Source organism: Dermacentor andersoni, chromosome 8 (genome assembly GCF_023375885.2).
Source record: "Dermacentor andersoni chromosome 8, qqDerAnde1_hic_scaffold, whole genome shotgun sequence".
Classification (NCBI taxonomy): Eukaryota; Metazoa; Arthropoda; class Arachnida; order Ixodida; family Ixodidae; genus Dermacentor; species Dermacentor andersoni.
Genome location: NC_092821.1, coordinates 9,227,412 through 9,253,175, shown reverse-complemented (window position 1 = coordinate 9,253,175; position 25,764 = coordinate 9,227,412).

Sequence of the window (25,764 nt, the reverse complement as noted above, 5' to 3'; positions counted from 1 at the left end):
GCACAGCTTGCAAATGGTTACATGCGTGCTTGACAGCAGAGCACTCACAAAGGCCACCAAGTATGTCTCCCTCAAGCGACAACGCTGCCTTGACTGTATATGGTGACAGGGCTTTTCGTTGGCTTCTGTAGCAGCTGGCCTTCACAAAGATGGTATTAGCCTTGAAACGAAGTGAATACACAATTACAACAGTCCCGGTTTATACTTGATTGCCACGCGAAATTCTTTATAAGTTTGGTATCTTTCAACTGCGATAAGAAGCACGCGACCTTTTGTTACCAATCGGGGGAGGTGGGGGGATACCCCTTATATAGGCAATGGACCGTGGCTCGTTGGGAAATACGCAATTTTTTCAGTGCGGGCGTGTGATTCAGCATGGCTTTTCAACTGCGAGCTTATGCAATCATGTGCACAATCAGATTTACGTCCAGCAGGAAGCCGATAGGTCTGCTTCGCTGCAGGACAGATGAATGACAAATAAGTGCTTTTGAGGGGGCAAAGTTGATTAACGTAGTCGGACACACGCTGTGACATCAAGCAATGTTGTAAAACGTGACAGCTGAATTCCGTAATGGCACAGGCGCCCACCACATTTTTCGAGTAAAATCAGACGCTGGGTTTCTTACCCCTCTTTACAGACTTCATCATTCAACTGCGTCGTGGCGAAGCAGAAACACGAGCATGTTTTATTGCAGATTTACGAAGCAAAGCCCCAAATTTTTTAACAGGTGGTAGTAGGACAACCGCCTTTTTTTCGGGACATAAAGTATTTTGCGGTTTAGTAATCAGCAAGCGGCTTAACAGTCCACGAGCGTAAAACCCTGGTAAGCGATTTACCTCAACAAAGTGGTTCTTTTCCACTCGAGCCTGCGTTCACGCATCGTGTGTAAAGCTACAAGCACTACAACAACTAACTATTGCCACATTGCAAACACTGAATGACCAAATTCGGTTAAATTTATCGCCTTTCATTCAGATAGCCTACTACATGGCTCCGAATAAGCGCGCGGGGTGCAGGAGATATTAAGTGCTTCCCAACATGCCGAATCCTTGCGCGCACCAATGTATTGCCCTTGCATGCTTTCGCAGCGCTGTTACTGATGTTACCTATGAAATTGGCATCATTCAGCCGTTCTCATCATCATTCAGCATCATTCATCATTCAGTTCGCACTGACTTATACCCCCGTAAAACAGATCAATGAGACGAAAGGAAGAAAAGCTATTATCAATCACCATTAATGGCTCATACCTCCGGAAGCAAGCAAGAAGGATGATAAACATTAACGATAAAGGGAATTTAGATGGACGATAAAGCGAAATAGGAAGAATGACTAAACAAATAAATGAATAGCTCAGGGCAGTTAAATGTAATGGAATTAAAATCGATGACTAACCGAATGAAGAGGGTGATTAGGCGGATTAAGATGATGACTCAGCGAATAATTAGGGATGACTAAACGAAGTAGACTAAGCGAATTAAGGGGGATGTGTAAGTCACGTATCTGTCTTTAATGCATCGGCACTTGGACTTTCCCCTTCAAGTCGTCTTAGAAATAACATAAGATACCCTGTGAAAATTTTTTCATTGCAGTTAGCATTCTTTTCCTACTATAGGTGTTTTCTATCTATCTATCTATCTATCTATCTATCTATCTATCTATCTATCTATCTATCTATCTATCTATCTATCTATCTATCTATCTATCTATCTATCTATCTATCTATCTATCTATCTATGTATCTATCTATCTATCTAACCTGTTATGGTGGCCCAGTGTTACATGTTATCTGTAAGTTTTACAAATATATATGTACTCTTGGTAGAGGTGCCTTCGTGCTCGTTGCACCGTCGTCAGCCCAACTTCCTGATCTGGCTCTCATCATGCCGTCAGCGTTGCGCAGTGTACGCTCAACTGGGTGTTTCAACTGGGTGTTTCTGACTAACTTTGATGAACGTTCTATCCAAAATAACTCGGACATGTTTCAACTCAAAGAAACAACTTAATTTAAAAATACATCCCTTTTCGTATTATCACGTCAAATCCTCGAACACCATGGTATAACTCCCCAATCAAACGCCTTCCTAATCGAAAGAAACGTCTGTATCGCTTGGCCAGATTATCATCCTCAAACTCGCGCTGGACGGCCTGTAAATCTGCATCTGATACTTACATTGAAGCATTAAAGGAAGCTAAAGATAACTTCATGTCGAATACCTTGCCCCAACTTCTCAATTCTAATGTTCGAAAGTTTTGGCGTATGATTAACCCCTGTCTTGATAAGTCCATTGCCTTGGTAGACACAGCTGGCAACCCCGTTCCACCTAATCAATGTGATACTATTCTTAATGACACCTTTTCAAGAAATTTCTCCTTAGTTACAAATACTAATCTTCCAGACATTTTTCATTACAGTTACCCATTCATGCCTCCCGTTATTGTTGACATGGCTGGAATTACGAAACTCATCAATAACTTAGAGCACCATTCCTCCCCTGGTTATGATACTATTGATTGCAAATTTCTCAGAGAAACTTGTGTCTACAGTTCAATCATACTAACATAAATATTTCAGCAATCACTTGACACATCAACTCTTCCAGCCCAATGGAAAATTGGGAAGGTGATTCCAATCTTCAAATCGGACAATAAAATTTCACCACGCAATTATCGACCCATTTCCATTACCATCACATGCTGCAAACTCTCAGAACATATTATATACTCGAACCTTGTCGCCTTTCTTGAATGTAACTCCTTTTTCTCACCAGTTCAACATGGCTTCCGGAAATCATTCCGGAAATCTAATACAAGCTCCTGCTTTTTAGCCTCGCGCTCCGCTGCCCGCTCTTCTGGCGCACGCGCTTCCTGTTCGTTCAACCATGCCCTCAACACCGCACCTTCTAGCCCCATGCGTTCGGCTAGGGCTAACAGATCTCGTGTGCTAGCAGCCATAGTTCCTAGCCTTTAGAAAAAAATCCAAAGGAACGGCTTTGTCCTGTCGCGGACGCCAATTTGTGATGACCCACTTATGGGGGCAAAGGTTCGTGTACTCAAATAATTTAACGGTTCTCTTAGGTGGAGCCTGCGAGAACCCAATTGAGGACAAAGCCGTTGGTTTGAACACACACACAAAGACTTTTAATCAAACTAAAAAGAGGCATAAATTAAATAGAAGGAAATAGAAAGCATGCCTAAAAAGACACTCAAGCAGACGTTGCGGCAAGGAACACACATAGGGCTTGCATGAGGTTAACGAGTGCGTGAGTCCGGGCTTGCCACGAGGGCAGGGACGCGTAACAGTCTCGACGCGGCGACGCGGCGACAAGCTGGCGAAAGGAGTGGCGCCGGTCTCACCATAGGTCGCGGTGTAAGCTGACCGACCGGGTGACCGGAGTGCGCCCGCTCTGGCTAGGCGAGGAAAAGCAGGCGGCTTGGTGGCGCGAGTAGACGGCGTCGGCGTTCTGGCCGGGCAGCTGGCGTAGAACTCGGGCCCGAAGCCCGACTATTCTCGTCTCGCCCACGGGCACAGAAGCTCGAACGCCGGCCTCGGGCAGCAGGCGGCACGGCAGACGGGGGAGGCGGTCTGGCCGGGCAGCTGGCGTAGAACTCGGGCCCGAAGCCCGACTGTTCTCGTCTCGCCCACGGGTGCAGAAGCTCACCGGCCTTGAGGAGGTGGCGGCCCGCTTAGGTAGACGGGCGACGCACAGGAACAGGTTGGCAGGAGGCCCCGGTCGGGTGAAGTCCTGGTGGCTCGGGTCCGGAACCCGACGGCCCGTCTTCAACGCCCGCTCCGGTGGTTGACTGGGACTCTCCTGGCGTCTCCTTGCGTGTCCCCTCTTCTGCCAGCGCACCACGCTTTTATGCGAAGCAGATTACTAGAGCTCAACCCAGCTCCTCAGGCGCGGCGGTGTCGCCTTCAATGACCTTTGACCCCATGCCATACCACGTGACAGCGTGACGTCACGACAGAGGAGAAACGGGGCTCCAACTCGCGCCGTCGCTCGCGGCGCCGCCTTCATGGCTGACCACGTCACACCGTGACGTCACGACAGAGGAAAAACGGGGCTCCAACTCGCGCCGTCGCTCGCGGCGTCGCGGCGGTATATAAGCAGCTGCGCTTGTTTCTAGGTGGCTTAGGCTCAACTCTTGCAAGATGGGCTGGGTGGGAATCGAACCAGGGTCTCCGGAGTCTGAGACGGAGACGCTACCACTGAGCCACGAGTACGATGCTTCAAAGCTGTACAAAAGCGCCTCTAGTGAATGCGGTGTTGCCTTAGAAACGAGCAGTTTCTACGGCTCAGGCGTGCGTCGCTTGCTCAGGCGCACATTTCGTTGCCGCGCCCAACGCTGCGTTGCTCGACGCTCACCGCGTCCAATGCGCGGCGCGTAGTCGCTGCGCCGTAGCGCATTGTCTTACACCCCTTGGCGGGTCGACGGGAACGCTGTGGCGTTCCACTCTTGAAGGCGAAGCAGAGTAACGCATGAGTTGTTTCTTCGTCTAGCCGAACCAAATACAGCCAAGCAACAGCAGTTCACCAGGCTAAACAGTGGTTCAACAGTTAAAATAAAGGCTAGTATGCTTCGCATCCTGGGCTTAACCTTAGCTAAGCCACAGCCATTTTTTCTTTTCTCTGGCCGATTAGGCATTCTCGGATTGGCTGCCTAATGCCCCGTGGTATTTTCTAATTGGCTTGCTTTTCTTCTTAGTTGTTTTTCTTGCGCCGCGTGTTCTCGTGCCGGACGCTCTTCGGCGTCGTTGTTTTCCTTCTTCCAGCCCGGAATCCGCCTCGGCGCGCGCACTCCTTGTCGTCTGCTCTTGACTGTCCCGATCACCGCACCATGTCGCGCACCACACATCACAGCGTCGTAGTCGGCATGCCTCCCTTTGTCTCCCAATAGTTTCGCTTTGCGTGGCCAATACGAGGCCCGCACATTACGTATCTGTCTTTAGTTTTATGCGAAGCATATTACCGTAGGTTTCGGGCCTTCGCACGACGCCCGGCGGTGGCCACCATAGACCCTGAAGTGGGGTCATGTGACATGATGTCAGGTGATGACGTCACACAGGCTGCAGATGGGGCTTCATATCGCGCCGTCGGTCGCCTCCAGGTGGTGGCCACCATTGACTTTCAAGTGACCTTCAAGTAGGTCACGTGACATAAAATCGCATGATGACGTCACACCGGCTGCAGATGGGGCCTCATATCGCGCCGTCGGTCGCCTCCCGGCGGTGGCCACCATTGACCCTGAAGTGAGATCACATGATGTGACGTCACGTGATGACGTCACACCGGCTGCAGATGGGGCCTCATATCGCGCCGTCGGATGTCGCCCGGCGCAGGCCTCCACGCTTCGCTTCGCGCCGTCGCGCGCGACGCGGCGGCGGCGCAACCATCGCTGCATCACGTGATATGTGACGTCACGCCAGGGATGAAGCGGCGCGCGCCCGCCGTCGCGTCAGTCTCTGTGCCCGCAACCGCGCCAGCGTCTTTGCGCCGGCCGTGTATGCGGTCAAGATGCCTCCAAACGCTAAGGATACGCCCAGTGCTAAGGATACGCTAAGGAAACGCTAAGGATACGCCCAGTGGATGCTTCGCATCCGCTGGGCTTAACCTTGATAAGCCTCCAATTTTTTGTGATTGCACTACTATATATTTAGCCACAAGTGCGAAAATAAATACAGTAGTTAGTTTCTACAATACAGTAGTACCTGCCTTCCTTAGTCCTTCGTGTTTTTTTTTTCAGTTGAGCTGTTCAAAATCGTATTAGCTGTGGAACAACTAGCTCATTTAAATGCTATTGTGGCGCAGTGGCACACGCTTAGTTAGGTTGTCCTCAATGAGGTGAATTGAAGAGCGGCAGAAGGTGGCGTCAGGTTCATTGAAGAAGCGCACAGACCAAGTGGCCCATAACGCACGCGACAAGATCGCATCAAAGAGGTTCATCGAATGGATGGATGTTGTGAGCGTCCCCTTTGGAACGGGTGGTGGGTTGTGCCACTATGCTCTTGCTATTGCCTAATGTCCTTCCCAGGCCAAAAAACAAAAAAAGTAAAGGAAAAAGATAAACACGGCGAATTCCCATAACCAAATTTTCTGAGCCCCTGTTGCGAATTTTGTTTTAATACATATCCGTGTTTTGTCGTTTCCCTACATCCACGAATCTTCCAATCGCCTCTTCCAAACGGCACCTTGTCAGCGCCACCTATCCAGTGACCCAAGTTGGTAGGAAAGCAGCTAAACATGCAGGTAGATCACGTGACAGCCCACGAAAGTGGGTGAAGTACATTAGGAAGGCTAATTAAATTAATATAAACGTATTTAGCAGTTCTGGAAACTTATTACACGGTCCCGAGCGGAATTAAATTTATTTACAAATACTGGTGTTCTTAAGCAAGACATAGGCGATGTAGGTATAGATAATGATTTCAATTTTACTGCAAGTTGTAATATACAAAGCTTTAAATTGTAACGTGGTTAGCTCAAAGATTACCAAAACTAGGAAACGGTACGTTACGCAGAGAACCATCTGATTCGTTGAATAACAAAAGAGTCAAAGGAAAACAGATTGCGCCAGCCCAGGTACGACCTAAAGAAACGAGAGATAGTGGGTGCGTGCGCGTAGTTGACTGGACAGAAAGGTTGAAAAGCTCTGTTGGCCATGAGATCGAGCACTGTTGAGTGCGCGATTTTGTGTAGCAAGGAATCGCGTTCACAAGTCATTCGTTGCTTTGTCGCAGAACGCGATAAGCGGGCAGCTTGCACGGTCGGTGCAAATTCGCGGGTTTACCACTAGCAAATGAGTCTCTTCGTCTTTTGGTGCACCCACCTTTAGGTTAATCAAAAATCTATGAAATATGGGATGACGACCCAACACAGGCCTATTTAGGAACAGGGCGCACCAGACATTTGCATGGCAATAGCTTGAATTAGAGAGTGCTAATAAGTGCTGCACGTCTGAGGTAGCCAAAGTTTCTTTGCGTAATAACCAAAATTACCGTAATACGACGCAAGAAAAAAGAAAAATTCCGGCAGAGCTCATGTCGTGATACATGTTCTTAATGCGATTATGATTGAAGGAACGGAGCGATACAGCGTATTTATTGCAAGCGCCGAAACATGCATGCAGCGGGGCTCCTCTCTCGTTCTATCCACTGCAAGCGCGGCTGGCATCCTGCTGACCATCAGAGCAATTAAGGGATCCTTTTTCACTTTCTAGAGTGGCACATAGCTAGTGGCACATACCCACTTATCAAGGTTCCCGTCTAAGAGGGTTATTGAAAAGTGGCACACGCCTACTGGCACAGTGATCTCAGTTGTTCAGATGCATTGCTGCGAGCTCTGTTCGCTCGGTGCAGCTGCCTGATCTGCTACCCAGTTGACCATCGACTAGCCACGACCCATGTTGTCGGGAAAAAGATTAAAGATAATAATATTCAAAGAGTCAGTCCGTGAGAAGTGCGTGAAGCACGCAAAAAATGCTAATCTCATTAAAACAAGCATAGTGCAAAAATAGTGTTTCAATACTCGTGCAGCAATACGTTAAACCATCTTGAACACAAAACACCGTAAGCCTTTGGAAAAATAGCTGCGAACGAAGGGTCCCGCAATGCTGCAGAATTCCAATACATGGGTCTGACCGATTTAGACATGGTAATCCTGAGAGTCCACCTCACTCTGTCCATATGCGTATATTAAGCTTCCCAACATGCATCACGATGCCAAGGGGTAACGACATTGCGTTCACCGCAAAAATGATGAAATCGACGGTTTTCTTTCTGTAATATCCGATAGTTTTGCTTTATAATTGCAATATATAGAATCATTGCTGATTTTTTAAACGTTACTTCAAATTACTACATTTCTACCACTGAATCTTTCCCACTACTAACCACCGCATAACCGTTGTATTCTTGTCCCTTCCCCGATACAGTAAATGAGCTGTAGGGAATCAACGTAAACCAGGCCAAACAAAAATTAGATCCAAGGTATTCACGTCGGGAGAATTTCTTGCTTACGCATACGTATAAGTTCAAAGCTGAAGGAATCTCTGCAATCTTCTGCTTTTTATTTTTGCAATAAATCTTTCCGTTAGCATTTTATCGTGCCTATTCACAAACACGCTTCTTTGTGCTAGTTGGCTTGACCTTGCAAGTGGGTACAGCGCGAGCAGAAGGAAACAGATCACAGTCCGTTGACGTTCCTTGCTTTGTCTCTGTGTGCTGTGTGTTCATGCGTTCCTGTAAACAATTGATTTACTTGCTTTAATAAAACTCTCAGCCTTACAAAACGCTTATACAGGGGCGCTCGTGCTATACAGAAGCAGGGCTGTAATATTTCCAAGATAAAGATTGTACTGCAACGCAGGCAGAAAATAAGGAAACGCTCATAAAAGCGTTAACAAGGGCACGCGAACTTGCGAGAATTCGCGAAGGATGATGTCGAAAATTATTTGAACGAAATTGAACGGGAGCGAACTACCCAATAATATTCAGTAACCCAAGGTTAGGCAATTTTCACCAACAAGTTCACCTACAAGATAATAAAGCGTGGCAAGTTAGTATTCATTTTGGCAGTGACTCAAGTTATACACTTTGCTTGCCATTAAAAAGGCAATGTCGACCTGTTACAATTATAATGATAAAAATTATATTTTTAATTAAACAAAAACATGTGTTGTTGTGCTACATTTCGAAAATATAAAGGCATGACAAATTTGGCATCGTTGGTGACAACTGAAGACTCACATGTTCGGCGTTCTTTATCGTTGTAAGCTGATGGTAAATAAGATGAAATATCTATACAAACGTTGTCTTCTTCCAGCAACGGCTGGCGACGCACTCCTTTAAATGCGAAGTTCATTTACTCCGCTGTATCTTGACTGTTTATCATAAATGAACTTGCACGGGAAGTCAGATCGCAAAGCGCTGGCTCCAATACTTTCTGACGTGTTCCACAAATGCAAGCCACTAGTTTTTTTCGAAATTTGGTGGCATGCTTGACAACAAAGCCAAATTGGGCATGAAAGGGAGCTTTGGGTGATAAATATATTTGTTAGATAGCTTGTTTGGTGCTGTACAGTCGGTGGCGCCGTCTTAGTTTTATTTGGTGCTCAGCGATATTGAAATTTTTGAGTAGAAGAGCTGATAACCACAGTGATCTGGGTGGACAATCAGGTTGTGTGGTATTATTGTTTCATATTTTGCGTGTGTGCCCTGAAACCCGTCTACATGCACGTTTAACGATAGCGGTTCATGTCAGAGGCAGCAGACTGAAGATAGCAGATGGCAGCATCTGGCCATTTTCTTTTCTGGTGTTAGTTCAGTATTTTATTGCAACAACTTGTATTAAAAATCAAACAGGATTCATACGAAGACTTGACGTGCATTCACGATGTTGGTGCCACCGCCATTGTCCCGTTGAAGGCACACGCACCGCCTGCAGGCGAAGGTTTAGAGAGCCTCCAGTGACGCCGTGTACGTTTTAGCTGCAAAAACGCAATGTCCTTCGCGGTAGAGCGAAGAGAGTGTTCAGCATTCCTCTGTTGACACAATCGTTCTACGCGCAAACAATATGCCCACACTAGCCTTCACGTGCAGCTGCTGTGCGCATTCGCGCGTCTGAGCAGTAAAGTCGGCCTGACGTTATATGATTTTTCAGTGGTCGTTGACTGGTGGCAAATGTTTCCCACAGGTCCCATCTCGTGTGCCATTGAGTTGCAACGCCTGAAACGCCACTGGCGGCGCTCATCACGTGAGCGTTGTTAGACGCCTGGCAGCTTCTCAGGGGCTGTTTCTTCTGCATGACTACTTTCGTGCTCGTTGCGCTAACTTGTGGCACCCACCTGTCATTAGAACTGCGTCCGATGAATTTAAGCGCTACGCTCGACTTTGCGGCTTAAACCTTCGCGCAAGATTGCCATTTTAGAGCGGAGCTTTAAGCAGCCGTTCCTGCGTGGAGCGCCGCTTTCGGCGTCCTTCGGGGTAGCCGAGTAAAAGAGCACATCGAAGGATGAAAAAGCAAACGCGGAGCGCAACGGACCATGGAAGATGGCGATAGCGAAGGGAGCGCGAGAAGGAAAGCTGAGGAGGAGGCTACAGTCAACACGTGAGGCGGAAAGCGGAAGAGGATAGTATGGAAATTTGATGAGGAAGAAAACATAGAGGCATGCAAGACTATGAGATGGCGCCCTTGTAGCGTGGGCCGTACTGCGCGCATGATGTCGTTACTAAGGCAAGCGGGGAGCACTGGTTAAGTACGTCAACGCGATACCATATATGGAAATAAAGCACTGGCGTTCGCTTCGGACCAACTACGCCTGCGCTACTTCGCCCACAGCCCCGCTGCTAGCAAATGCGCACGAGATCCGTGCGAGACACGCTTTCCCGTTTTCGAGCTTTCTTTCTTAACAATGAGCGACGCAACCGGTGGAATTAAAAACATCTGAGCAGCTGCGCTGGGATTTTGGATTAGGGAGCACCGTAATCGTCGGCGACTTTTTTGATGTTTTGGAAAACTAAACTTTCGTGGATGTCACTATAAATGTGAACAGCTTTTCAATGCCATCAGTGTACGACCTCTGAAAATATAATTTAGCAATCAGCTCGCTTTCAGTCTCTGTAAGTACATTTTCTATCACGCAATGCTGCGATGTCAAGACCTCTGGGGCATATTTCTTTATAAAAAATAAACTCGAGAATTTTTCCAGGAGACTTCAATTTCATGCTCAAGAGCTGTGGCAAGAATGCAGCACAAAAGTTGTATTGACAAGCAAGCCCTGGAAGGCACTGATCGTGGCCCACTCCGTAACCATAATTCGAAAGGAAGTGTTGCCGGTAACAAAACCAGTTCGGCTGATCAGGAGCCTAAAAGAAAACAGTGCACCTTCTTAGCCATCAGATCACTGTGATGTGGCTTTGTTGCATACGGAAATTCAATATCTTAGAGAAATACCGGCGAATACATTATGCGCGTTCGTTTTTATGTCATGTGACCGAGCAATCCAGCGCTGTTGCAGGACCTTTGTATTTCGTAGCTTTCGGACTGTCCTCAAGACGATTTGAATGGTTATACTACTAAAATATACTCGAGCGAGCTGGCACGTTTGCTGCCGCGCATTAGTAGCAGTTGCGATCTTACCCACTGCGAATCAGGCCAGCCTAATATTTCTTTTTTTGTGCCTGTAGAGAGAAACTTAACGGTGCCTCACGTGCAGCGTTACTGAGCAGTGAACTTCGTTAGACATTCTTCTGCAGAAGTTCACGTCAAAACCATTGCACTGCCTGGTCGCAGTTATACGCTAAAAGTTACCGGGGCACGTTCTGTTTTTGCGGCGCTGCGTGGCTGAGCGCCCCTTGCTGGCTTGTGTAGAGGTACACACCGCCGTTGCAGACACGCACTTCACGCCGCCCCACTTCCTCTCTGTTCACAGTATTAATGACCACACGCCACGTTTCGTTGCTCCCTTCACTGCAAAACGCAACGCAAATCTGCAAGTAAATGGATGAAAAACAAACTTACAAAAAGGCAACGAGTGACACTAGAATGATGTGCCTGCCGGCCCTTGGGCTTGTCACGAGTAAAGCTGATGATTCCCCGTATCTGCTTTTTGCACGTGTTTTGCTGTCCTTCGTGCAGGGATGTCATCTTTTCTGTTTGGTTCTTTCGTTGGTGCGTCGGAGTTTCGGCCTCGCTCCGAGCACAAAACGCGCTCTCGTTCGTGATCCCAGGGGCAACGCGGCGCACGCAGTACAGCCACCACCGCCGCAGCACGTTTGCTGCGCGAGGTTCGTGACTGGCGTCTAATTACCAATATGGTGCCGTGTTCCATTCGAGCCTTTCGTATACGCTACTCAGGAAAGAGATCTTCGTGAGTTTTCGCTGCTGTGCTCTGTGATTCGCTTATATTTTGCGCCGTATTGTCTGAACGTAAGTACTGCCTTGTTTACTGCATATGCGGGCAGGTCCAGGAACACGCGATCGTTTCGAAGCTGACGCGAGAAGTTGCTAAAGGTGCGAAAGCCCGAGCAGAATACGCGCGTCCGATCGGGGATGTTGGAGCCACACGAGGCTCAGGTGTCACACGCTGCAGAGTAACGACGCCACGCGGCATGCGAGGTTGTTTTGCTAGAGAATGGAAATGCTGAGCGGCGTCACATTCATGGACTGCGGAACATACAAAATAACGGCAATTCAGTGACACGACACAAGGGACGCAATGCTCGGTGCACGTGACGTTTCGTGCCACGCACGTAAGTAATGAACACACGAGTGTGCCTGCAAGACCATTAGGAGTAATAAGAGGCCATTTTATGCGATGGGTGAACACAAATGCACCGTATAATTATACAACCCCTGTCTTTCCTGACAAGTTAGCGCTGTACTGCTGAATAATAAGTATAGGTGGCATAAGCATTTTAGAAATGGTGTCAGGTGCAACAAATGAGACATGGACAGGCGCAAGCATAAACAGTCGTCCCCATGCGCACGTGACAAAAAGAATCCCATGGTCTCATGTGTGGGTCATTTTTGTCTATTGATTCAACCTCTGCATAAAACAGCGAAGAAATGAAATGACACGGAATTGCAGTTTCCGGATGGAATATTAGCAAATGCAATTTAATCAATGTCATTTATTTTACTCTCCAGCGTGAGCGCTTATTGCAGCAGTGGATATATCAAACATAAGATATAGAGATGTGCATTTGCCAAGGTAAGACAACACATATGCATAACGGATACTTATAGAATTGTCAATGTACAAGATATATTCAGACGATAAGGCATCGATAGCACGGGATAAAATAATGAATGTCACAAGTTGCATTCGGCGCAAGAGCGCAGTTAAGAAAATGCACTGCTAAACTGAATACGACTTGGAACTTTAAGTACTGTGGTGGCCACGTCTAGTATAATGGCGGAGTCCAATAGCCATAGAGGAAAGAAAGCGTAGGAGAGGCCCCGGCCAGCACGGACTTGTTGGAGAAAGTGTGGCGGAAGTCACGTGCTGCTTTTCGCAACTGAGCACCGAGACGGGTGCCCCAAAGGTCAACGTTGCCATAGAAACCGCGCTCCTCAAGCTCTTGTTGCTGCTCTAGGCCTCTGAAAAGTGAGATTAAATTTTTGAGCCCGTGTATCGCTCACACAAAATTCTTTTCGCGACGGAAGCAGAATTTGGACCGTGGTGCGTAAGCTTGAAAGTAGCGTTCAGGGTCCATGAGTGTGAGAGTGAGCCAGCAACAGAGACGCTCAAGTAAACACGGCATTGATCTTCGTCATCTTCTTCAACGTGCCACAGTAATGTACAGGAGTGTGTCTGCTTCACTAACCCTGTTACAGAGGTCTTGTAGGCTTTGTTCTGACGCGCGTCGGCAGCACATGCTTCCAGCGGCTCGTAGCAATGTAAGTTCCAAGTTCGCGCCTGTCTGCTCCAGCGAGCTGACTGGAGGCACAATGGGAGATGCCACACCAACGTGGCTGCATCTTTGGCTTCTAATATGTGACATCAGGGCCTCTCCTATTTGGTTTCTTTCCTTTATGTCGATAGCAAATTGCAGTGCTTAATAGCCCTGCCAACCAAAAGTCTACTTAAGCAGTCTTTAGAAGTTATGAGAAGGGGGAATTTACCGGCTGTGTCAGTGCCTTCGAGTTTCAGTTAGAAGTGCTTACGATATTGTATATTTACATGAATATGATTAACCAGAAAGGAAAATGTCTTTAGATTCAGTTTCTTTTCTATAGTTAGAAGCTCTGTTAGAGTTAGAGGCCAATCTCTGTACTTACTCAATTTTTAGGGGATTTGTTGAGGTTTAGGAACCCCATACAATTTTAAAATATTTATTGGCAGGCCATAGACGCTGAAATTTTATTTCAGGACAGATGATAAAGAGGTATTGTCGGAATAGCAATAATGCCTTGTTGACCTTAGAACAAACTTCATCAGCGGGAGGACCTCAGGGCGAATATGGTGTAAATATAACTCCTAACAGATTGTGTCTTCCGACTGGGCCTATGACCAATGAACCTATTTCAGTAGTTGAAGATAATTTTCTTTTTAAAAATTAACATGAATATAGATTTAGTTGGCTTTAGCTTTCTTTGTCATTTGACCAAATATCCCTGATTATTTCACCAATTAAGGATCAGTTCCATCTGATCATTCCACGTGCTGAATTCTTTTGCATGGTGTGCAATCTTCCGTGAATATTCTTATTTGAGCTGTGGTATATATAAGATAATTGTTTACGGAAACTACGAACAGCACGGGCATTGAGAAGCTTCTATTCGATACTCGAGGGGATACAGAAGAAAAGCTTGACTGCACAGAGCCAAGGTGGACATAATGCTGCCTCTGTGTCAGATCATATGTAAACCACCGTCTATAGCAGAGTTTGTGACCGGAACAATGAACAACGAACTGTGCAATGCATTGCCCTAGGGAGGTCTGATTATCCGTAAGCCACGTGTGCAGTTCTGTCTCTCAGCGTGCCAGGCAGTGGACGGCAGCATCGTATATGTGAAGCGAGTGACGCCAGGATTGCCGAAAATTTTCCCTCTGTCCCGTGCGCTCTGCAGAGTTCGGTGCAATGAACGTGGCCCTCCGTAGCGTGGTGATCCGCCATGGGCGCCACAGAGTTTCCTACAATAATTGCTAGAGGAAACTCCGACCCTGCGATCCCTCAGCGAGCATGGGCACGTGTATTTGTCTGAACTTCTTGCGTGTGGCTTAAAGGGAAGCTGAAAGGTTTTCCAGAAAAAATGAGTGAAGAGCAGTACGCCGCGGTTTTCAACCCTCTGAATTCGAATATCGCATCGAAATTGAGTGAAAGAAAGCGCAAACATATTTTATTTCGACGAAAAGTGCAGCAGCAGACACGCCCAGCTCGCGCGCCTCGTTTCCGCCTGTGATTGGTCGGGCGCCTCGTGACGTCAACAATGGTGTTCGTACGGACCGACTGCTGCCGCTACACACGAAGCACGGTGCAAAGTAGTTTGGTGGTGTTTTGCTGAGACGGTCATGAAAATTTTCGAGAGCTTCCGTTTCCCTGAGGAGTTCGGCGTTAAGTCCAAACTCTACGAGAGCGATTTTGCGCGCGACGGTGACGGGCGACGGCTTCGAGCGACAAAACGGGCCGTCGCTTGAACAAATCGCTCGGTGTTGTCGCTCGATCACTCGTTTCTAGAAATCTAGAACTCGTCGCTCGTCACGCGGAAATGCTATGAGCGACTAGCCAATTCTGCGAAGCCGAAACTGGATGTACATAACTCAAATACTGCTGTTTGTCGCACGGAACGAGCAAACTATTAAATTTTACACGTGCAAGAATAAGAACCTAGTGCAAGACCTTCAGGAATATTTTATGCTCCTTCTTCAGTAAAATACATCAACTTAAATTGATAAAGCATGCGTCACGCTAGTTTCGGCGCGTATATTGCTGCCCTCATTCCGGGAAGTTGTTGCTGAAAGCCGTCGCTCGCGTGGAGTTCGGCTTGCAGACGACGAGTGAACGCGACAGCCACCGCCTCGCTTGTAGCGCTGTCGCTGTCACGCGCAAGATCACTTGCAAGGGGTTTATACTTGTACATACTACACGTACGTACATACTTGTACATACTACATGTACGAGCCGATTGTGAAGAGCCGGCCTCTGCAAGAAGCAAAAAATGCTGGTGCAAGCACTGCTTTCCACGCGAACGAAGGTGAACCGTTAGCATCTCCTTGTGTTGGAAATGTTATTTGGCGAGTATGTTTTTTGCTAAGCTGCATTCAGCGTTCCAGTGAGTACATTTCCGGGCAAACAACTGTAGTGTTATGTTCCTGCATGCCTCCTCGCAGAACGTAAGTGGTGATGCGATCTTCAGCATTTGTGCGCTGCCCCAAAGCTGTCGGCAATCTACACAGACGGTTTAAACGCGGGAAAAGTTTACCGGCTGTTGTAGCACGTGTAGTATAGAACCTTCATCAGCGCGCCATCCGCACGCTACTCGTAACCGGCGAGTTCCGTCGGCTACGTGAGATGGTCGGTTTCTTATGTGTGCGAGAGAAGGGGGAGTGCAGTGTCTAGGCGTGACAGGCTTTCCAACACATGCGAACTTTGCGCTTTCACTGCGTTATGGTAGCTGCATGCAGGCTGTTTCACAACACACGTGAAAATAGAAAATTCGCAGCGCTTGGCGATGAAACCTGCGTCAAGGGTGGGCAATAAACATGCACCTTGCGTTCAGCGTGCTAAGTATATTTTTTTTTTTTTAGGAGAACCCAAAGCACGCATTATTGATAAACTCCGGTAGTAATCGTCACGGAAGTGGTTAGAGCACAACACTTGTTCTTGAGCGCTTGAAGTTGTTTCGCTTCACAGCAGCCTCCCACTTAGCTGAAAGCTTCTTGTCTTGCAGGAATTAATGGAACATCGGAACATCGTCGCGGCCGCTGGTGTTCGTGCAAGCGTAGGCTGCACAGAACGCCGGCATGATCGGCCTACAAGTTCAATTGACGCTGCGCACGTCAACTACCACTCCTATATACACACAAATAAAGGAATGTAGGGTCGAGCGAGCAGATTAGGACGGCACGCACGCAGAAATAAGCTCGGTCAGGAACGGTCGCGGAGGCTGCGAAGGAGCGGAACAGCAGTGTTGACGTCACTACGCCGCCGTTTCCGGTCTCCGCTCGCATCGTCAGCGTCAGCAGCAGCGCGCGCCGCTCGACGGGGGGCGGAGCTACAGCGCAATTTTAACCGACGATTGCGTCGCTCCTAAGTGAAAAATCCCCCCAAAATTTTACCTTCATGGTTTATAAGGTTCCCGCATCCGTATATGAGCGTCTTCTTGAATTCGACAGACTCTTCAGCTTCCCTTTAAACCGTTCGTGTGGTTTCCTTTATTACGCTTTGCCTACCTACATTGTCCCGAACTGCTTTGCCTTCGATGTGCGGCACCTTGTGCCCTGCCATCGCACTAAGGACACTCGGCTACATGCAAACGCTGGCGTATCGCATCACTCTTGATGGCCTAGGAAATGTCTGAGCATGTGTTGGTGGGCTAGTTGGTTAAGCATGATTACAAAGACGGCGCCGAATAAAACAATACACGAAGAAGGGGGACGGGGAAGGGGGAAGACGGATGTGCTGTCTCGTGTCCCCCTTCTTCGTGTATTGTTTTATTCGGCGCCGTCTTTTTAATCATACTAGGAAATCTGGTGAGCTATTGTCGCATTTGGTCGCACTCCTGTAAAAGTGGCCACATAGAAGGATGCGCTTTGCTGACTTTATCTCTAGCCGAACAGCATTGCACAAAAGTGGACTAACACTACGGGATATGCTCGTGCGCCGCTAGTATTTCGTGGCACCGCGCGAAAGCATTGCGCTCTTGACTCATCACTTATGGCGCGCTCACACTGAGAAACTTTCTAGCGCGCGGGGATCCTTGCGAAAGTAGAAGCCAAAACAGTAGCGTCCACATCAAATCTCTCGTTGCGCGTGACGAAATGCTTGTTGTGTGCCGCCAACTTACACGAGATGCACTGTAACTCGCCAGGACCCTTCTCGCAGGCTTGTTCTGTATTCATGGTTGCTGTAGAGTATTTACAATGTGTCAGTCAAAAATCAAAACAAGAAAATTACGAAATACACTGCACAGACAGCAAAGGCTTATATTATGTACGCAAATGCAGTGACGAGCTTCCACAAAAATCACAAATAACACTAACGTCTTATTTGGCGCCTTGCCACTTTGGAATCGATAACACTCGCCCTGCCGCTACAATGACAGCATGGTAGCAAACAACAACACGTCTACCGTGCTCGAAGCTACATAGGCTACAGTGCTTGCTTGATTTCCTAACTCTGTAGTCCCTGTAGCGCTATACATGAGGACCTCGTAGTCTTGCCTTCGCGCGGCACCCAGAAACACAAACGGAGAGTGAGCCTATTCCGGAGTAGTTGGCGACTGTGGCGCAGTGCAGCTCGGCTAAGCACGAACCGAGCAAAGCAAGTAAGTGCATGGAACAGGGAAAGAACAAGCAGGGCATGCTTCAATTCCAAGAATCGTCGCCTGGGACGAAACGTGGACTCACTACCCTCAATCAGAAGGCCTGCAATCATATCGACACACCGATAGATTATTGCTCGAGAATCTCTAACGCGCCGATATGATGACGAACAGAGCCTTAATAATCGAGAAATTGGGGTGAATGCAGGGCATAATTAGAGACTGCACCGGAACATTCAAGCACTTGCTCAATGACGAAAGCACTCAATTGAATGCTGTCGCTAGTACTCAACTACTAGTTGCGAAAGACATTCTTGTATTGTATAATAAGATGAAATAAAATCGTACTTTGGATTCAATTTTTACAAAAAAAAAAAACGCGTTGAAATTACCCTTGACAACAATGCGGACGGTCGAAAGGGTTTGTTTTCGCTCAACTCTGCCCCACCCATGCTTTCGTGTTTCAGCAGTTTTGTTATCGCGCACTGCTGTGCTGGCTTTGCTGGCGCACGAAAGTGACAAAAACTGCAAGTAGCAGAGAATTCAACTTCCATGTGTCGCGGTATGCCCGAACGGTCTACACCATTTGACCAAAAAGCAGCTGCAGTGACAGATTCACCACTCTGTCTTGGCTTGGTACCGCCGTCTGTCGGGCACCGTTTTACTCACCTACGGCAGCAAAGGGTGCTAATGGTGTATGCTACGTCACCAGTCCCTAGGGTGGGTGGCGGGAGATTTGAATTTCGAAAAAGTATTCGGACCCTTCAGAAACAATTTTCTCGTAAACTAACTCTTTTCTTGGCACGAAAAAAGCATTACGACAGTTCCCGAATTGTATTTAAATAATATCCGTCGATTCAGTATGTGGCTTTAGTGTCTCTTTAACGATCGCTGAGCCCATGGGCCTGCGGAACGCTATTAGTTCGCTATATGTTTCGTGCGGTACGCCGTTGTTGTTCATCGTAGTTTTGCACATTCGCGCTTTATTTGTTCCCAACTCTTGAGAACCTCGGGTACTCTCGCCGCTCTCGCATCGGATCAAAGAGCATGAAAGAATGTGTTGAAAGTTGGGCTATTGCGTGTTGTAGTTCATCCTCAATTCAACAGTGCTTACGCCGGAAGGACCGTTGGTGCAGTTGATGCGGCGTGAATTGACACGAAGGAGCTTTTGCCGAGTCTGCCTCAAGAGGTAACTCCGGTGCTTGGTACATACACTGTTATGGTTCGTGTAGTGTGCCTTGTCATGCGGAGAAGAATATGATTACTACTACTACAAGAACAATAAAGGTGATTTCCTAATAATTGTTGTTCATGTCGTAGTGCACATTTAGCGAAAAGTTTCACGAAAATTATCCTGAAACGTATTGTTGTTGCTAAGAGCTTCATATATTGTTTATTTGCTTTATTTTACGAAGTATGCTAGCGCCGCTGATCGCTTGGTCAGAACGACCACAAAAATTTAAGCAGGGAATGTCACTGCTTCTGTACTTAATTTATCAGCAAGAAATCGCATAGACATTTTTAGAAGTACATAGATGTGTTCTTTGCACAGCGAACATCAACGTGCCGTAGCACGCGATTGCTCTTTCTGACTGGTGAGAAGGTTTGATCTGTTGTGCTAATTTTTCGTATTATAGGTCGCCGCCAAGGCAGCCTGTATTTCTTGTGTTTTGTGTTCTATGTGTTTGTGTGCATTTGACACGTTAAATAACGGCCTGTGATGTAAGAATAAGAGATTTGTCCATGGGGATGCACTTCCAGGTAGCTGGCTGAACGAGAGCTCTTCACAATTTAATGCGATGCTGTTAAATCACAAGTTTCCAGTTTCATCAGTGATTACCATAAGCTGAACATTTGTTATTGTTTAGGGATGTGACAATTTCCTGAGACGGAGGCATATCTGCACCACATAGGAGCCTGCGGTATTAATGCTGCCTGAACAGCAGGATAAATCACCCGATCTACTTCCTTTGACAAGGTGCGTATAAAATGGTCACGGCCACTTAGGAGTTCTAGGTTCTGGTCATGTATTTTATACCTACCAACATTTCTGAATCTCTCGTGCAGTTTACGTATTCTTGCTGATTCTACAATTTTAATAATGTTCCATTAAGTCATGAGAACGAAGTTCTATTGGTGAAGATGTTTTAAAGCGGATGAGATATGGGGTGGCATGAGATTGCGAAAATTTATGTAAAAAAATAAATTGTCATGTCACTTGTGCTTCTTTCTTCATTATTAGCAATGAAAAATTCCTATCGAAAATATCAGAGGGTCACTTGCATTAGGCAAGCTTATTTAAATACGTTTCCGAAGCAGGCTAAATTGGCAGCAGCGAAAGCACTGAAAGAAACTCACTCATCTAAAAACAATGTCAGTTTCTGCTCTATCAGATGTGCTGCTTGTGTGCTGCGTGTGAAGGTAGATAATGGTTAGTAATGTATGGGACATAGAAAAATGTGGGTACTGAGAGAAAGCTTTAAGAAAGTGCGTGCTCTCTTATCAACACAGGATTTCTGTCTATGATTTTACCGAAATATAAAATGCATAGGCTGGCAAGTTTCGCATAAAAATGTACGGCACGTTTACTTTAGATTTTAATGTAGCCTCTTTATAATGCGTCCCTAGTAAAGCTTAGCGTCAAGCTTGAAGCTGATCTCTGATGTCGCATCAATTGAAGGTGGTTATAACGCGGTAAACCAACTGGTGGTAGCGCATGTCAGTCAGCCTGGTGCAGTGGTCGCAGGTGAGAACATGGGTATGCGTTGCCTTTCTGCACATCACGTGGGTGTCACGAGCTGAGGTAGAAGAAAAAGGACAGTGAAATAGGAAAATAATGAAGGCTAACATGGCCTCGAAGGAGCGAGGTGGGAAATGAGAGAACACCGCTAGAGGAGAAGAAGGAAGAAGTCCGCTGGAAGTCTGCGCGAAGAAGGCGGTGAACCAAGGACGTCGAGATTGAAGAGTTCAGCAGGAGGAGGACACCAGTGGCTCTGCACCAGTTAGGCCACCATGGTTGCCAGCAGCGGCTTGGTCCGAGGACAACGGCCCCGTCCTATGCTACGGGGACAACCTCGCCCTCACCGGCGACAACACTCGACAAGCCAGCCCTATGCCACGGAGACAACCTCGAGCAAAGATGCCAGTAGTCCACCAAGCAATGCGAAAGAACTACGCCGACTCAGGGATGTAAGCGGGACATGGCACGTTACTTATTAGGATGTTTTAGAACATATGAAATGATTTAAGAACTCGGGAAAGATATAAGTGGGAAAGGGAGAGAATAAACACAGTGTAACCATTTTTCCGGTTATATGTATATCTGACGAGGACTTATCGGTGTGATACATTATAAATGTGTTTTGTGTGTCTGTCTGGATTCACCTCTCGTGCGTAGGTAGCCGTGACATGCAAGGTGCAGTGGTCGCAGGTGAGAGTGTAAGCGAAAGCTGGGTATGTTTTGCCCTTCTGCACATTACGTGGAATAGAGCTTGAACTATGCAATTGTTTTTCTTACTGTGGAACCATCTCTCTCAAATTCTCCTCCTTTTTATTCTGTCAAGTTATTAATATGCACAACTTCTAGGCGCTAGATTATGGTGTTGACTGCTTAGCTTGGCTGATGTGAATTTCAGTTGTCTCGGGTACCCTTGAAGCCATACGGTATTTTGCTTCTACTTTAAAATGGTCAGTTTGAAATATGTATTTGGCTGTGGCACTCTCAGGGAAGCAGGGTTCTTTGTTGTGAATATTGCACATGTCCATTAGTCGCATTTTCTATAACTCTTGCTGTGAGCAGCCTATAGGCAGCTCCGCGAAAGAGTACCAGAAAATATTTTCTCACTCAAAAAAAGTGTTTTATTCATGCCATGTTCGAGCCGTACTATTATCTATAAAATATCATAGCTGCTATTTCGACAGCTACGCACTATTGAAAGCGGCAAACAAAGGCAATAACGGATATTAATTTGACGGTTGAAATGTGGCTACCTAAGGTTTAGCTTTATCCCCCTCTGGCATAGACAGCCTTAGTGCAAAGGCAGGAGCATGTCATTAACAAGCTTTTGGGATAAGCACAGCCTGAATAAGCACTGCTTAACATATTGAGGTAGTACCATAATATGAGTGCCCTCCGAAAGCTTAATTTCATTTTTATTTTTTCATTTAAACCACGAAGCTGAGTTTCTCTTTAGCCCGTGCAGTTGCTTCACACTAGGGGAGTCCCATTCATTTCTCCCTTTACAGTGAGTCCTATTATTCAGTTTTATATTGCTTGGCATACAAAGGCACTTTAAGCAAGGCCGAAGATAAGTGGTTTGAATGTGTACAATATGTGTTGGGACATATATTTCACTGAATAAACTTATGAATTTTGCCCTAAAGGAACACTAAAGACAAACACCAAATCAGTTCAGATGCATCAATTATTCTTTCTTTCTGTGCTAATTTTCGGATGGAAGGTTATTTATAGAAGAGTGTGTGAAGATCAAGGCTCTATTTTCTGACAAATGTTTCACCAAAACATCCCTTCCGGTACGCCATGGAACCATTATGCATTGCAGAGTAGTTTACTGTATTTTGGCTGCTGCGGCTCAGTACACTTGCTCAAAATGGCTAAGTACAATATTTGGCTCTGATAGAACGCTACATGCTCAATATTTCCCCAAAACAAATTAATTACCTCTTAGCAGACGCTGAGCAAGTGCGGGAACATTATTGTGATTTCATCACCTCTATTTCACGTCGGCTGTTTTCAGGCTTACCAAGCCAGAAAACAGCCGACGAAGCAGGCTGCAGAGACCTCTTGGTCTCTGCAGCCTCAGATAATTATTTTTCTTTTCAGTGTCCCCTTAAGGATTTGTCTGAATGAGGTGACATGAGGCAACACTGCCCGAAAATTATTTTGCATGTCAGTGGTTTGTGTGGCCATGCGATCACCAGTACTGTCTTTGAGGTGCTCAGAGATGTCACTGCCCTTGCTCATTTCTGAAGTCACTCAGAAGCCATAAAGTGCATTTGTTCGAAATTTCCTGCGGTAAATTATAGTGTATTTGCTGGAGCTCTGGTAGACGATTGCAGCAGAAAAGCAGCGTCTTCTTCAAAGCATTTACAGTGTGTCAGGAATGGGTTGGCGATTCTTTTTACTTCAGCAACCATGGAGAGATTGATTTATCGTGTTGACTTCGGCTCATTTATACTAAGCTTTGTCTCTGTACCTGACTGTATGCTTCCTTATTAATCAAAAATTAAGGTTGTTTTCGATGGTGCCACCTTTTCAGAATACTGCAGAACCACATGTACGCCGAAATAATGGAACAAATTAAATATAGTTTCTCTAAACGCAAACTGCTGTCTTGCACTGTAACTTGAGTAAGCTTTTTCAAGCACAGCGGCAGGCTTAGAATGTTAGTTAAAAATTAAGTCGAGCAAAGGTGTGCTGCGTTAGAGGGCATGATTCTTGCTCTCTGTATCGTAGCATTAGATGGTCTCAGTGTTCCTCTCCATACTGCTCACAGCGCATATATATTAAAGGGATAAGGGACAGGCAGATGATACAATGTGCAGGGTGCAAAATCAAATAGGGGACACGCAGTGTGCTAAAAAGTGCAGCGATTTATCACTCTCTGTTTTTTGCTTATTTTCGCGATTTTGCTCTCTGTTTTTGCTTATGAAAATGTGCTATTACCAACTCTTGCAACAGCTGTTGCCATTGCTGTTTTTGTCCGCAAAAGTGCGCATACGTCAGTGCTGGTGATATTTGTATGTCTGGAAAAAATAGGATTACTTGATTGCAGAACAATTTGATTTGTTCTACTCATGGTACTGAGCTTGCCAGTGTTATATTAAACGTGGAATTGGGTAGGAAGCTATTGTGGTATTTTTATGGTGCCCTGGTGAATTCAACTTGTGCAGATGCTTCAAGCTTCTATTCTCTCAAAAGTTATTGGGCTGAAGCCGAAGGAGAGTTACAAAAGTATAATTAAACCCTCCTGATAGGTATGCTCAGTTGTGCTGCTGTGGACACTTATTGTTAGCCCTACTAGGTAATGCTGTTAGGCTTATGGGTGCTTTGACACCGTAGGGCCTACATAACGGCTAGCACTGAAAAACACATTAAATCGACTGTAAGGATTAATTCGTGCTTTGGTATCATAATTCGCCCACGAAGTGACCACTTTTGCTTACACTATGTGGCAGTCTGGTCCAGTTTGCTTGACTGCCAGCTATGGACGAGAAGGAAGAGGCAGGCAAAGAAAAAGGGCCTTCTATTAATGTCTCTTTTTTGCATAGCCGGTTCATATATTCATATTCATATATTCATTTTTCATATCTTGCAGGCTTTGCTACTCAAAGCTTTCTATGGGCGAATACCAGCATTTCAATCCTATTTGTGCCTTATCGGAATCGCTTTGTTCACCGTGTAACTTTTTATGCTATACTCTCGTGGCACAAACCTCACTAGCTTTAGTGCAGGTGTGGCTGGGCCTGCAGAAAAGGTGTAAGCAGACTGATGTGTTGCTATCAGTGCTGATCTTCATGTCTGAGTTGGTAACACACCATCCAGGCACCACTGTGCTTTGCTTCATTGACAAGGTAATATGGTATGGAGACCTTCCACGTCAGTATCAGTTTTGAGTTTCAGTTTTGAGAAATATGTTAAGACACAAGCGCTGGCCTTGGTGATAAATACAATGTCCTTTTTAAAATGCTCTTTTTGCAGTGTTCGTCATGAATACATTTTGAGACGATGCTTACACTACATAATTGCAAACTGCCATGGAGCTTCTTTATGCCTTTATGTAGCACGCTTTCGCAAGATAGCCTTATGTAACGCACAATTAATAAGAAAAATAAGTAGCTTACAGGACATAAAACAGTCTAACAAACACCTAATTTTACTGCTTACACTGCATTATAAAGCGAGAGGCGAAAGGGGGAGAACAGATAAATCTGACATTCATGTGGCTCGCACAACTGCGAAAAAGGACTGATGGCATGGCTACTATGACACGTTTTACAATGATAAATAAGTAGTCTTCCCATCTGATAATCCTCTGGAGAGGGATCCAACTCGCAAGTTCTCTCTCACACATATATGGAAATCCTCACCAATCTCACCAGCACCATGGTTCTCATACATTGGCAAAGTTGCGCAGGTTTCGAACAAAATAAGGCAATTGAGCTGTGCACTACCAAGTTACCGCCAAATGACCCGAGCAACAAGTTACCATGGTGGCAATCCAGTAATTTACATATTGGCCTGTTTTGCCCAGGTAGCGTATGCTGCACGATAGTGGTATTTAATATCCATCCACATCTCTGTGCTCTACGTACTATCTTTCGGGTGATTTTATTTCGCAGGTAGGGATGCATGCCTCTTCAATATTGACGTGCCTACACAGCAAATCAACTTTCTGCCATGCAAATAAAGAATTGTACGAACAGCCGACGCTTTTCTCAGCACTAAACGAGCTAGGTTTGTTGTCTTAAAACTTATTGCGCGCAAAACAAACAGGGACGAAGAATAGAAGAAACACAAGGACGAGCGCTTTCTAACAACTAGCTTTATTTTTGGAGAACCACCTGCTTATATACCCACAAATCTGCGCGATCTAGTCAACAGAGCACGCCTATAGCACGTCAGCGTTGTTGAATTCATGTCACCACACTGTAAAGATTGCATTTTTTGAGCAAGTTGACAGGTTGAGAAAGGCTGGGTACCCGCTCACTGTGATGCTGGCGTCATGCGCTAGACTAATGAAAAAACCTAAA